The sequence below is a fragment of the Cupressus sempervirens genome, chromosome 5, assembly GCF_028749045.1.
Source record: "Cupressus sempervirens isolate cs-2001-9-10 chromosome 5, ASM2874904v1, whole genome shotgun sequence".
Classification (NCBI taxonomy): Eukaryota; Viridiplantae; Streptophyta; class Pinopsida; order Cupressales; family Cupressaceae; genus Cupressus; species Cupressus sempervirens.
The window spans coordinates 678607511-678621116 of record NC_143122.1 but is presented as its reverse complement, the minus strand read 5'-3'; the positions used below and the strand labels follow the sequence as shown (position 1 = coordinate 678621116).

Sequence of the window (13606 nt, the reverse complement as noted above, 5' to 3'; positions counted from 1 at the left end):
CAGAGGAACTTGGAAGATTACGGAGGAGATGGGGGACGGAGCTGGGGAGTGGACCCCACAGTACCACACTAAGTGGTCAACGCTTAGTGTGCGATGTTTAAGCCACGCGCATTCCTCCTAATATTATTTCGTGCACTAGTCTAATTAATGGTCTCTGCAAGGTGGGAAGGGAAGATGGAGCTCTTAGGTTAGTAGCTAAAATGAAACATAGTTACTGCCCTCCAGATATTGTTACATATAACACTCTGATCAATGGTCTCTGCAAAGTAGACAGAGGAGATGAATCTTTAGAATTATTAGCGAAAGTGATAGAAGACAATCACTTTCCTAGTACACATACTTATAATGGTCTCATGAATGGCTTCTGCAAAGCTGGAAGAACAGGTGAAGCGTGCAATCTGTTTGTCAAAATGATGGAGCTTGGTCCTATGCCTAATACAGTGACTTTTAATGCAATTATTAATGGACTATGCAAAGATGGCATGATGGACAAGGCTTGGGATTTCTTCCATTATATGTCCACAAAGGGCTTGAAACCAGACGTGATTACTTATAATACTTTGATACGCGGCCAGTGTGAATTGGATGAGGTGGAAAAGGCTCAAAACTTAGTCAAAGAGATGCTAAGGAAAGGGTGCTCCCCAGATGTTGTTACCTACACCACTCTGATTGATGGTTTATGTCAGTGTGATAGAGAAAAGGAAGCGCTTGCCATTTTTTCTGAGATGCAAAGCAATGGATATTGCCCTGATGTAATTACATATACCACACTAATAAGTGCATTCTGTAGATTGGGAGACATGAACATGGTAGGAAAGTTAAAGAAGATGGCAGCAAGGGATTATGAAACCTGATGAAGTGACATAGACCAAAGCCATTGACGGTCTGTGCAAAGCAGGATATTTTTCTAGAGCACATTTGCTTATGGATAAAATGCTAGATGAAGGCTTGTCTCCCAATGCAACCACTTATAGCTGTCTGATGGATGCCTATTGCAAAAAATGGTGAAATAGAGAAGTCAGAAGGATTCTTAAGAAATGAAAGTGGTCGATATTGCCCTGAATTGTAGCCTATACCAAATTGAATTCTACTTTTTGCAAGGAAAACAAACTTGGCATGGCTTTGTCAGCGCTAAAAGATAAGAGGTGAAAGGATTTGGTTCCCATTGTTGTCACATATAATATATTCTTTGACAATTGTTGTAAAAGACATGATCTTGAAAAAACTTTTTGGATTATGGATCAAACGAAAAAAGAAAGTTGTGCTCCAAGTGATGCAACTGTCTGAAAACGTGCCTGGCTGATTAAATAAGTCAAACGAAAAAGTTAATAAACTTTGTAAATGATGATTCTTTATTATTTATAGGGCACCATAGCGCTCATGCCTGGACAATGAGTGCCAGCTATATTAAAATTGTTCTTGGATATTTATTCTTCCAACTATGAAAATTTATATCTATGTTCCATTTCAGTTTTTAATTATGTATAGAACAGTTCTTTTGTGCAAAGATTGATTGAACAGTTACTTTGATATCAATAATAACTAATTTTAGAATTGTACATCAAAATTAAAAATATAAGTGATAAGAATATGTATGTGTTATTTATTTATTTTTCTTTTGAGATTGTTGCCTGTTGTAATCACAATTATGCAGATTAAAATGAGTTTTAGCAAGAAACGTAGTTTGCAGGGTAAAAATGGACAGTTACGTATCTATCTTCAGAGAATCAAATATAATAGTTGCAGCAACGTGATTGTGATGGTAAAAATCAACATTTTTTCATGAAACTTGTAGTATTCTAGTACATTCATATTATGCAATCCTCTTTGCTTGAGGAGAAAAATGCAATATTGGAACCTACTATCTTTTCATAATCCAAACAAAATATTTAAGCAGCACTTCGATAATTACAGTATATCGGTCTATTTTGAATAGATTTAGGAATTTGATCCCATATATCCACAAAAAACATACCAAAAAGGAGACCTCAATCTTTTTATAAAAAACTTAACTATTCAGAGAAAACTGCATTTGACTGCAATAAGTTACTAGATCCGGTTACAAAAACAAATAATTCAAAACTAAGCAGTTGATATTTTTGCTGCTGAGAAACAACCTTTAGCAGTTGATCTTTTTGCTGCTGAGAAACAACCTTTCGCAGTTGATGTTTTTGCTTCTGATATTTACCTCAGGCCAGAGTAGGAAAGCAAATGAAGTCTTCAACTTCAACAAGACATTTATCCAGTAACAACTTCCCACTTCAACTTCAGCAAGACATTTATCCAGTAACATCTGCAGTGTGTGCTCTGTGCTCCATCCTGATGCTTCCAATATCCTTAATTCTACGTGTCTTGATTTGTTGACGAAAGAGCATGCAATACCCAGAAATACCTGCATTTGTTCATTGTCACGGGACTCCACGCTTATTCTGAACCTCTGTTTTACATCTTTAGCCTAGATACCATAGATGCCAGGAATAATGTCTTCTTCATTCCTACCTCTCATTGCTAATATCTCATATCCACAATGTTGATCTAATCATATTTCCATAGTTAAATGGCTATCATATATAACTGAATGTCTTTTTGCATGAACCATCCAATCTTATAATCTTTACTCTTTTTTGTGAAGATTATCGTGGAAGGACTTCATCGACAGCTGTTATAAGGAATCTTCTCACAAAATCCTCTGTAGATAGTTCTTATATCTGAGTCGTACCAAAGGCCTCTGGAAGGCTATTAGTTTGAAAGTACATCAAAAGAATAAAAAGAAATCTCCTAAGAGCGATTTTAGGTCAAAGATTTAAAATGTGCATATAGAATTTTAGTTAACTGAAAGCATCCATAACTACTGAGGAAGAGGGGAAAATAAGAAGGGGGGCTTAAAAGTTATGCCCAGATATGAAAGAGATGAGAAAAATTAGCACTTGAAATAATAATAGAGAGTATTTGAAGGATTTTTTTTTTGCAAAAAGAGGGGTAAAAATTTATTAAGACAGAAAGGAATACAACAAGGAGAGCTCAACAAGGAGCTCGATCTTGAGCAACAAGATCATCAAATTCTTGCACCATCTCAAAGGACAGTTGCCTCCTATCCCTAATATTCCAACCCGGATCATGACTAGATGCCCATTTGGCTAAACAATCAGCAGTTCTATTCCATTCACGAGGAATATACGTGAACCTAATGAACTGAAAAGAGGAAGAGAAGAAAAGAATCTGCTTAACAACAGTGGCCAGCTGCCAACTAACATCCTCAAGCTCTTGCGAAGAAAGCATGTTCACCACCACCTGGGAATCAGACTCACAGATAATCTTACTCCATCCCCGCAAGCAACACTGTTCCACAGCATATAAAATAGCCTAAGCTTCCATGAGATTGTTAGTATAATCACCCTTATGAACTGAGAAGAAAAATTTAACATCCCCAGAACTACAACGAGCCACTCCGCCAATACCAGCCGGACCAAGATTCCCACGGGAAGAGCCATCAGTGTTAATGTTCAGAACTCCACAGGGAGGAGGAGTCTAGTGCCCATCCCGGTTAACTCGACCCTTCCTCTGATGGTGAAGCTGCTTGGACATAGAAGGAAACCTATGAGCTGCAGCCCCATCCTGCAGATGAAAATTGAGGCGATTACAGATAGCAAGATCAACCGGATCCATACCCCCATCAAGCTCACACTTCACAAGAATAGTTTCCTGAAGAGAATGTGATATTTTCCACCAAAGATGCAAAACACCAAGCCGAACATCTTGGAATATGCGATGATTCCTCTCCAACCAGATATGCCAAAGCATGAAAGATGGGCCAGCAATCCAAGCAGCATGGAGAAAAGAAGACTTGGAGGGAGCAGTACCCAAGCGGGCCTAGAACTTAGGCAAAGAGGAAGCATGCCGACAAGAGCAACCCCAAGCGCGCCACCAAAGGTGCCATATCTGAGTAGAATAGGAGCAATAGAAGAACAGATGGGAGACAAACTCCTCTCCATTACCACACAAAACATAATAAGAGGGGCCCTGAAATCCACGTTTACAAATATTATCCCAGGTAAGACAACGGTTGTGAGCCACTAGCCACATGAAAAAATTGCACTTGGACCAAGAAACTTTATTCCAAACTTGCTTCCACCAAGGGACCTCAGCATCCCCAAATAATTGTCTAGTTATCTCCTGATACCCAGCAGAGACATGATATTTACTAGACAAGGTATCGCCCCAAGCCAAAACATTTGGACGAAGCAAAGAAGAACACTCTCTAGAGGCCAAAATTTGAGAAAGCTCCTGACGATCCATGTCTGTACCTCCAGGAGGCCAATCAGAAGAATGCTTCCATTTGTAACCAACAATAGGTCCCAATTGATAAGGAGTCTTGTAATGAGCCACTTTATCCCATCCAGCGGCAAGAAAAGAGTCACAAAGAGGCTGAAGATGAGGGTATATGGATAAAATGGAAGGGAATCCATCCCAAGCATCAGACCAAAACAAAACCTAAGAACCTCCTTTACATATCCAAAATAGACCCCTCGTTACCAACATCGCACCTGTCTTCAAAGTATGCCAAACCATTGAGCCACGACCTTCAAGAGGAAGTGCAGAAACGGAGCAAGGATCAACACCATGAAAATATTTATGAGTGATAATATGAGCTCAAAGTTGGTGTTGTCCAGAGCACCATCGCCAATAAAGTTTAGCAGCCAAAGCTTGACTACTCAATAGAGCAGATCGAAGACCAAGACCACCATCCTTTTTAGGCCTACAAACAGTTGCCCAATTAACCAAGCTCCATTTAGTACTATGCAAATTACCACTCCAAAAGAATTGTCGAGAAAGAGCATCAAACTCCTTGAGAAAGTAAATAGGTGCAGCGTGAACCATGCTTCGATAAGTAGGAAGAGCTTGGATAATAGCTAGAAGAAGAGTAACCCGGGCAGCAGTAGAAAGCCATCTATGAGTCCAATGATTTACCTTATCCTAAAGCTTGGTAATCAATTTTTTCCAGAAGAGACGTGGCTGCCTGGAAATAGCAATAGGGATGCCAAGATAAGTCAAAGGAAGTGATCCTATCTGAAACTGTAGGATACCAACAATCCTATGCTGAATAGAATCAGGAGTGTTAAAAAAGTAAATGGAATATTTGTGCTCATTAACTTTCTGGCCTGAAGCTGCCAAATAGATGTCCAAAGCATGTTGAAAGGCTTCAGCTTCCTTGATTCTAGCAAGAACAACAAGAGCAGAATCATCAACAAATTGAAGATAGGAAAGAGAAGGTAAGCCATTACCCCACCGCCAGCCTTGAATAGAATTTTGGGACACTTGATGCTTAATGAATCTGCCCAAGCTTTCAGCCACGATGATGAATAGATATGGGGAGAGAGGGTCACCCTGGCGGAGGCCTCTAGAAGCACCAAATAGTTGTGAAGGTTGACCATTAATAAGAATAGAAAAAGAGGCAGAAGTAACGCAACTCATAATCCAACTCACCCAGTCAGAGCTAAATCCAAAAGAAAGAAGAATACTCCTTAGGAAGCTCCATTTAACTCTATCGTAGGCCTTAGCCATATCCAGCTTAACAAACATGGCTCTCTCCCTTGAAGTAGCCATAGAGTGAATAGCCTCAGTAGCAATAACCACCCCATCCAAAATTTGTCTTCCAGCAACAAAACCACCTTGTTCTTCTGAAATAATAATGGGAAGCCACATTTTTAGTCTCTCAGCAATCAGCTTAGTAATAACTTTGTAGACCACATTACATAAGGCAATTGGTCTAAAAAACTCCAATTGATTAGCACCCTCTCTCTTAGGAATAAGAGTCAAGAATGTAGAGTTCAAAGCTCGAAGCATCTGCTTGCTAGCATAGGATTCTTTAACCACCTCCAACAAATCATGATTAATGATGTCCCAAAATTCTTGAAAGAATTCAACTGGAAAACCATCAGGACCAGGAGCCTTCCCCTTAGGCATGCCAAAGACCACCGCCTCCAGCTCTTCCAAAGAGATAGGACGCATGAGATAATCATTCATTTCTTGAGTGATAAGGGAAGGAATACAGGACAAAATAATATTTTCTTCATTATCAGCAGGAGGAGAGTCCTCAGAGAAGAGGGTAGAGAAGTACGAAATAGCCTCCTGGAACAAAGCTGGCAAGGAATTCAGTTGGATACCTTGAGAATTAACCAAAGAGGAGATAGTGCTCTGATTCCGGCGAGATTGCACTGTTTTATGGAAAAAGGCAGTGTTTCGATCACCTTCCTGGAGCCAATCAACTCGAGCCTTTTGCTCCCAAAAAATTTCCTCTCGAAGTTCCCATTCTTCTAGAGCTCTAGAAGCAAGGGATTCAGCCTGGCCAAGATCCTCCGAGAAACCTTGATCTCTAATCTCCCTTGTGATGACATCGAGATTTTCTTGAGCAAGCCTCTTCATAAAGTGAAGATTCCCAAAGCATTCCCTATTCCATATCTTGAGCTGCCTTTTAACATATTGAAGCCTTTTAGAAAATGAGAACATTACAGTACCATATGTAGGGGCACCATCTTTCCACCAACAAAAAACAAAATCATGAAGAGAGGAGTCACGAAGCCACATCAACTGGAACTTAAAAGGAGGATGCTTCGGAACATAAGCCCCTATAGCGGAAAATTTGATTGGCCAATGATCTGAACCCCTCCAATCAAAGATTTCTGAAGAGATAGTAAGGGTGCCACTAACCCAGAAGCAAGAAGCAAGAAATCTATCTAGACATTCTGAGATAGCAGCAACACCAGTCCTGCGATTATTCCAGGTATAGAGACCATTAGAAGGCTTAACATCAGAGAGATGCAAAAGAGATATATGTTGCCGAAGAAGAGTAGAAGAAGGCCCCAATCTAGCCAAACCACCATGCTTCTCCTCCAGACTTAAAACTGAATTGAATTCCCTTGCTAACACCCAAGGATGATAAGGATGACAATTTCTAACATATTGAATATGTTCCCAAAGTTCCTCCTTTCCCACAAGATCAATAGCTGCATACACATTAGTAACCATGATTACCTCTCCTGAGTCTAGAGCAGAAGCTACCATAGAGAGAGTTGAGTGAGAAGACATCCAACCAAGAGGAGAAATTTTTTGAGGATCCAAAAATATAGCTAAACCACCCGCACTGCCTGTTGCCCCAACACATTGGCATTGGCCAAGAGACCAAATACTAGAGGCATGTTGGACCATAGACTCCACAGAGAGCTTAGTCTCTTGGATACAAAAAACATCAGGGCTATGATCAACCACCAAGTTATGAATAGCCTTTTGTCTAGGGATGCTATTCAACCCCCTTACATTCCATGAGAGAATAATCATCATTGGGTAGAATTGGGAAAATGAGAATCCAAAGGTTTCACTGAACTAGACTCAATCAATATATCTCCTGTGAGTTTAATCTTCTCTTGGTCTGTTTTGCACCCACTCCTTAGAGGAGGAGTAGAAGAAGCCCGCTTAAAGGGTCGAGACATCAACCCCAAGGGGAGAGGAGAACCCTTGACCTTACCTGATGGTAGCACATCCTTAACCAAGTCAGCTAAAAAAACATCATTATCCTCCAACACTGCAGGAGTCACTAGAGCCTCTATCACAGGAGCTACAGGGACCTCACAGTTCTGATATACTACAACTTGGGATGCCCCACAAGCATCATTAGGAACAGATCTCTCATCTGGGCAAACTGGATCAGAAGAGATAGGAGGAGGAATACCCTCCTCTAGAACCATACTATCCAGCACCTCAAAGCGGTTAAAACCTGAATCAGATAATCTTTCTTTCAAAGGCCTCTTTTGACCACAGCACTTAGCACGAGGGCAAATAGGAGTAAATCCATCCTTATCCTGCATTTGAGCCTTACCCTTACCTATAGCATCTTGCGAATTCATCCCCTTGGTAGTATTAGCCATTTGAGATTGTCCTTTCCCTGTAGTATTTGCCAAACCACCAGTATTGCCAGCTGTAGAACCATCCACTCCTTTGAAACTTGAGTTACGGGGGCACTGACGCAGTAAATGACCATACTCATGACAAATCCGCCAACGGAAAGGGAGAGATTCATAATCTAACTGCCACACCCAAGAAAAATCCCCCATACAAATTTCCAAAGAATCTAGTAATGGGTTATTCAAATTAATTTCAACACAAATTCTAGCATAAGAAATAACCTTTTTATCGAGGGATTGATGTGCGATTGCAACCGGCTTCCCCAACAAAGCAACAATTTGTTGAAGGATGTCTTCACGCCAAAATTCCAAGGGAAGATGAGGCAAGCAAACCCAAACTGGCACTGTTGAAGGGAGATCCTCAGCAGAATTAAAACCTGAATGCCAAGGTTTGACAAATAACCCCACAAGGTTGTAGAAATAAGGGCCTCCTTCAAAAACACGATCCCGATCAGACATGCAAGAGAATACAACAAAAAAAAAACTATTCCCCGCCAACATAATCTCCATATCGCCTTCCACCTGCCATGAGCGGCGGATCCATGCCTCAAGAGCGGATAGGGAAATCCGGATTCCAAGAAATTTGCATATCAAAGCATGCTTGGTCCAATAATCAATGTCCTCCATTACAGCCGTTGGAGGAATAACCAGAACAGGGTGATCATGGCTATGCAGAAAACAACCATTAACTTTTTTCAGCTTGGAGCTCTCCCTTGAATAAAACGATTCAGATTGCATTGCATGCATAGTTGGAAAAGAGCCATCTGTTCTCACCAACGGAGAAGAAATCCCAGGCCCTGCATGCCATTGGCTTCATAGATAAAATAAGAATATTTCTTTGAATATGAAGTCTTATTGTAAAATTTGAATTTCTATCTAGAAAAGTATAATAACTTCATTTTTCAAACTATGAACAATGTCTTCTTATTGTACGAGGACCCTGAATGTGTGGCTATGTTCTTGGTTATAGTCTAACTATTAACATGAGCATTAGGTAGTGGTAGATTTTGACAACTATCAAAAGTTTCTTCTTCAAAACTACATATTTCAACAATCCTTTCTTTCCATGTGGTAATGCTAAAACCGTTGTTAATAATTGGCACGATTGAAGAATTCATGTGGGAAAGTATTCAATCAATGAAGATATTTCCTCCAACGAACATGTAAAAAAAATTCACCCCCACATCCATATATTTGAAATATCATCATGATTTTACTTACAAAAAAATACTGGTAGATACAAATTGATAGTTGCCCCAGGATTGGGTGGATTTTATTGTAAATCCCATAAATTAATAGAATTCAAACATCAAACACGAAAAATATGAAGATACGAAATTAGAAGTAAATCGCTTACAACTTGCATATAATTTAAACATTACAATATGGTGATAGGAATCAGGAGAGTTGAGCACATATAATAAAACTGAAAACTAAAATTTGAATACTATTTCTTGTTTCTTGATGGTTGATTTCTTTTGAGATTGTAGATACAATCATTTGTATTTTAGAAAATGTCTAGCTTTTAAGTGGAACGGGAGAAGATCTAATCATTTAGTTTTGTGTTTCTGGAATTTTTAGATACATTTTCACAGCAGTCTATAGGATCTTGTGGCAAGTACTAAGCCACTTTGTGGCACTTGTTAAAGGTAGGTTGAAACAAATTGAAATCTTAGTAGTACTTGTCGTAGGCTAAGTACTATTGTGACACTTTTTGAATTTCATGCATTAAGTAGCAATTAATTTTTTTTCATTTCTACCGTTAAAATAATCATTTTAAATTTCTATTATAAAATTAATAAATTGCGCACAATATAGATGCAAGATTTTTAACTTTATAATTTTTACAAAATGTTTTTCTATAATTTGATTGGACGAATCAATTTCACTGTTATACGAACAAGATTTCATATATTTAAAATCATAGTACTTCTTAAAAACATTTTTTGGAAGATATGTTTTTTATTAATGATTTATTAATGTAATTATTGTCATTCAATTAAAATGTTAAAACAATGATATATACTTTAATATTATATGACATTTTAAGAAATATTATTATATATTATTATATTATAAAAATATTATTATCCTATCTTATAATTTCTTTATAATATAATACTAACATCCAAATAGAAAATATATATCAATAAACATATTTATAAATAAAACTAAATTAATAATACTTTATAATTAACAATTGATAATTAGTTATATAATAATTTAATAAAAATATATTTATTAGTGTAATTATCAAAACCATAACTATATAATACTTTTATTACTTTAAATATTTAATATATTATAATAATAAATTAAATTAAAATTAAGTTTATACTAAAGCAAGCACTAAGTCACTCTGTGGCACTTGTTTTGTATTTTGTATTTGTAGATCATTAGTTGTGATATAACCATATGTTGCTCTAAATCATTTCTCCTTCACAAATCAATTGTCAAACAATTCTTTTACTTTAAAAATCTAAATTTTAATTGGAGGTTGTCTACACAGAAAAATATTGTAGTCCTTCTTGCCATTCACACACAATAATTGGTCTTTCAAGGTGAACATGGAAGAATTTTAACATGCCCTCTTAACCACCATAGATATTTTTTAATTCTCAGCCAGCTGGGTAGGAATGTACACAATGTATTAATTTTACAAGGAAAACAACTAAGCAGTGTAAAATTAATTGCAAGATGATCATACTTTATTTTTTTCCTCACACAAATATATTTAAGGAGAATGAGTTCATACGGTGTGTGATTGGTAAAATATTAGTCTAAACATAAGAAATATAAAAGATAAAAATGTATTTAAAAAAATGAATAATATAATGTGGAAATAGTAAGAATTCGCTAAGAATATAAAATTAAACTTAATAAGGAAAACAATGGATCAATGTTAAATTAATTGCAAGATGATGAAATGTTTCTTTTTCACACAAAATATATTTTTACAGATATATTTTTATTTTTATACTTTTAGATCTATTTTATTAAAAGAGACATTTATGAATTAAATATTGTATTTGGAGCAAGAATACTAGATATTGTAATACCCAAAATATATATACTAATGCTAAAGGCACATTTAGATTTCCTATCAAATTTTGGCATAACTATATAAATATATAGCATACATCTTTGACATTAATGTCAAAAAGGGGGAGAAGATGTAAAGGGAAGAAGATATGCTATAAAGCACACAAAAGGGGAGAAAATGTATATAGCAAATGGAAGATGTGAAAAGATGTAAAGTATATTGTATATATATATGTATGGGGGAACATTATCATATTATATATGTATAGATACTCAGAGATACATCTATTACAAAAGAAATTTTGTAAAATCCCAAAACAGAGTACTCTACGAAGTTGGAGAGAGAAGATGCTGAAAAAAAAGTGTTCTTGAACTTTTTGAATTTAGTCTTGTTTGATAAGTGTTTTTGTGATCACTAATGCCAAAGGGGGAGATTTTTGACATTATAGTCATGTTTGTTATTAGTGACACATACTTATTCAGATTGTAAGTATCTACCGAGTGTATTGTATAGTTAACAAAGTTAACCAAGCATTTCAGACTCTATTGAGTTCTACAGTTGCTACCAAATTCAAGGGATATTATTTAGTTCGCACTGAGAAGTTTCTACCATGATGGTGATCATCAATGTAAACCAAGTTTCATAAGGTTTACTGAGTTCCTCAATGCAAATTGAGTTGTGCAGTGCTTACGAAGCTCATCGTTGCAGTGATGTGAATCCAATGTTAACTGAGCCACTCAATGTTAACCAAGTGATTCAATTTATACTGAACTTGTAGTGATAGCATTTACCAAGCTATGTAGTGTGAATCAAGTGATTCAGTTTATATGCTGAGTTTCAGAGTATTCATCGAGTCACCAATGTAGACCAAGTTTTGACTACTTGCAAGTGATCAGTATGGACTGAGCTTCTACATCTACCGAATGCATGATGATGTCGAGCATTGACTGTGGAAGCCGAGTATCAAAACCTCACCGAGCTAGTCTTCAAGACCTGAGTTCCTGTAGTTGGGCCAACTTTGTGTATTGTAGCCGACTTGGTTGATTTGTAAATTGGATTGGAATATATGTAATGTATTGTATAACATCCTATATATCATATGAAAGTAATATAACAAGCAGAGAAGAGTATAAGTGTGAAATATAAGACTACAATAGTATAAGGAGCAGCAAAAATTTATCTATCACAAGAAGGTGATCATTACACTCAAAGGAATCTCATTCAGCAAACCAAGTTGCAGATTAGAGATCAGCCACTATTTCATCCTAATAAGTGGATCAGTTAAATGCTTTCACAAGGTAGACTTAACAATCTTTAGTAAATCTCTTTACTGAGTGCACACTTTAGTGTATCTTTGTAAATCCTTTTGCAAGGTGGACCTAACAGTCCTTATTGCTCCTAATAGGGCAGATCATCAGAAGTGATCATTATAAGCCTTAATAGGCCAAGTTTTTACTACAATACTAAAGCTTGTGGGTATCATCCCCACCCTAGTTTTACTTTCTATTTGGAAGGTTTTTGGGTCACCATATTATGTGTCAAAAGTGTTGTGAATTTTTAAATGCTTTCAATTTTTCATGCATGCAATTAGATCAAAATATACATGAAGGATTAATTGGTAATAAAGGATTATGTTTATCAGTTATTGATTCACTCCTCCCCTCTCAGTAACTTAGTCTATCATATATATTTCCAACAATGGTCAATATTGTAAATTTATATATATAATGCGACGATGATATTATGGTAATATCTATAAATTTCACTTGCATGCATGCATACCTAGAGAAAATATAATGATAAAAAGGAATTATACATACTCTCAAGTTACACATGCATATAGATATGTGTATATGTATATACAATTATAGGTAGAATTCAATAGCACGATACTTTAATTTATATATTTATATATTTGTTTTATACCGTGAAAAAGTATTATCTTTATGTTTTATTATGACTCCATATCAATGAGTGGTTCCACCTTCTTATAAACATCAAACTTCTAAAATTTGAAATTATGAAGTTCTTGTAAATGATATTGAGCTCTTTCTTGTAACTGGAAGCATGGGTCTTCCTTCCCCGTGATTGAAGGATTATTCCTTTTATTCACTTCCTTCTTATCATTTGATTACTCTAAGCCAAAGTATCTACTCTTCTTTATGTCCATATTTTGGAACATATTACCATACTTGATCTCCATTGTTGGGCCATGTTGGTGGAAGAAACATCGCATGGAGTTGTTGCCTCAAGATCATGACAACATTTTAGTTTTTTTTCTCAGGTCATGAAATATTTTGCAAATTTTTTCTTATTTCATGCTATGCCTTTTTCAATGCAAAATTCTCTTTATATATCACTGTCAAATGAAGGAATATCATGGTCATGAGCTTGGTTATGTATATTGGTCATAACCAAGGCTCAAACATAGTAAGAATTTATGAGAAACGTCATCCTTGCTCATTCTCTATTTATAACTAGTTTCTTATTTTATGCATATCAAGTGCATACTTGTAGGGACTAAACTAATATAGTTCCTATTGGCTTCTAATTTAACAGTGATTTTAACTTCTAGGATAGACCTCTAGATGTGTTTATTTGGTAC

The 13606-nt window shown here is 36.4% G+C and overlaps 1 pseudogene; it reads left to right on the top strand.

Annotated features, from left to right (window-relative positions):
• Nucleotides 1–13606, top strand: part of LOC149557761 (uncharacterized) — a 45790-nt pseudogene that overhangs the window by 19995 nt on the left and 12189 nt on the right.